Source organism: Acyrthosiphon pisum, chromosome X (assembly GCF_005508785.2).
Source record: "Acyrthosiphon pisum isolate AL4f chromosome X, pea_aphid_22Mar2018_4r6ur, whole genome shotgun sequence".
Lineage (NCBI taxonomy): Eukaryota > Metazoa > Arthropoda > Insecta > Hemiptera > Aphididae > Acyrthosiphon > Acyrthosiphon pisum.
The window spans coordinates 132,253,735-132,255,739 of NC_042493.1; positions in this window are offsets into that span (position 1 = coordinate 132,253,735).

Consider the following 2,005-nt stretch of genomic DNA (forward strand, 5'->3'; position numbering starts at 1 on the left):
CGCACTTTTTCATTTATAATTTAATTTTTAAACGTACAATTTTAATGATTTTTACAAAAGCGCGTTCTACACAATTTTTCTGATGTTTTGGAGCTTACTAGGGTTAATTGATGTATTAGAAAATTGGTTATTTCGTATAACAAATTTACCTGAATTTTACAGTCTAAATAGGCAACTCCTGATTCGATATACTATATATACACACACCACTGTGCAGTTATTTGTTTTACTTTGCTCGGGCCACGACCGTGGCACTTGATAATAAAAAGGTAACGAGCATTGTAACAAAATATCAGGAGCCTTGTATTAAATTTTTACACTTGTTGGACCAACAGATAAAACTTTATTGATATTCATAGAAGAAAAAAATAAAAAAAATTGAAATATTAAATATTAAATTGTCCGTAAACAGCTCAAAACAAGTTAAAATATTTTGAAAATTGTATCAAGTATAAGAATTAATAAAATAAATATTCAGTGAAATGTTCATGTATCTACAGCTATTCGTTTTTTAATTACATTCACGGTGCTTCAAACTACTGGAAAAATTTTACATTTGACACCCCCCCCAAAGTACCAACTAGATTCACTTTCCTATCTGAAAATGTCATTCTTACATTGCCCAAAATGTTCGGACATTGTGCACACTGCACAGTCCCGGCCATTGCATAACAACGTCCGATTTTCTATTTTGCAGCCCGTAAAAGGTACATGACATTTTTACTGGTTGTTTATATTAACATTTTCTATAAACAAAAAAAAATTCAAAATATTTTGATTTGTTTTGAATTGTACGGATATATTCAGTATTACAATTTTTTTAGTTTTTTTTTCTATAAATTTCAATAAAATATTATTTGTTGGGTAAAAAAGCTTGAATAAATAATACAAGCTCCTTCAATATATTGTTACAATAGCAGTTTAAAAATATTGAAAATACATAGTTCCAATTTTTTTTAAAGCTTTTAAGATTAATTGCCTAAATATGTCAAATTTAAAATTGTACGCCCCTGCCTGTACCTATACTATAATAATAATAAATAACAATAAAAGGTCGCGAAGATCAGCGTGAACTGACAATAGTCAATAATACAAAATACAATCTGGCGATTAGCGCACATCAACAATAATAAGAGCATAAACGGCGAATTGTGCACAATGGCAGTATATAACGAAATATAACAATATGTAGCGATTTGCGCTCACAAAATAAACAATATATTATGTGTGTGTGTGTGTGTGTGTGTGTGTGTGTTAGGTGGTCGGTGAGTGAAACGCTATATTGTCGCGGCGGCGATAATACTAGTCCAAATTCATTTTTATAAATCTATGTATACCAAAAAAAATATATTGCTTTGGCATGATGATTGGAAGATGTATATTGTTATTAAAATATATTGAAAAACGGATTGGTAACAATAATAATTATTGTAAGAAGTATTAATTTTTTAGAAAGAAAAACATTATAATATGACTTTTATCACCCAGTAAATCATTTTTAATCTTAAATAACTTTTACCTTTGAATCAATACCACCTTACCGTAGAATAGTCCGAATAAGTTCCTGATAACTGATATAAATAGGTAAAAGCTTGAAAATTATCTTAAAGTTTCAAGTGCCCGAGAATAATATATTATTTTTTTTACAACAAAATAACTAAAAGCATTCAATTTTGTTTGAATATTTAATTTCTTTATAAAAATTTGTTTCTGATCATGCCCAAGTGCTTTCTATTACTTACTTAATTTTTTTTTTTTTATTGAATTGTGTGCATTAGGTAAATATTTTTAATTTCAAATTTCTAACAAATATATTGATTTTTAACTGAACTTGTAATTCTACGGTTTTAGTAATTTTAAGAACACGAAACAAATATAAATCATTGAACAATTATTTTTTTATGGATTTTCTTTCCGTTCATAATTTATATTATATAATCATAATATAATATGAGTTTACTTTTTAAATCAAAACCTACTCGTTAAATACAACAGATTTATGTGA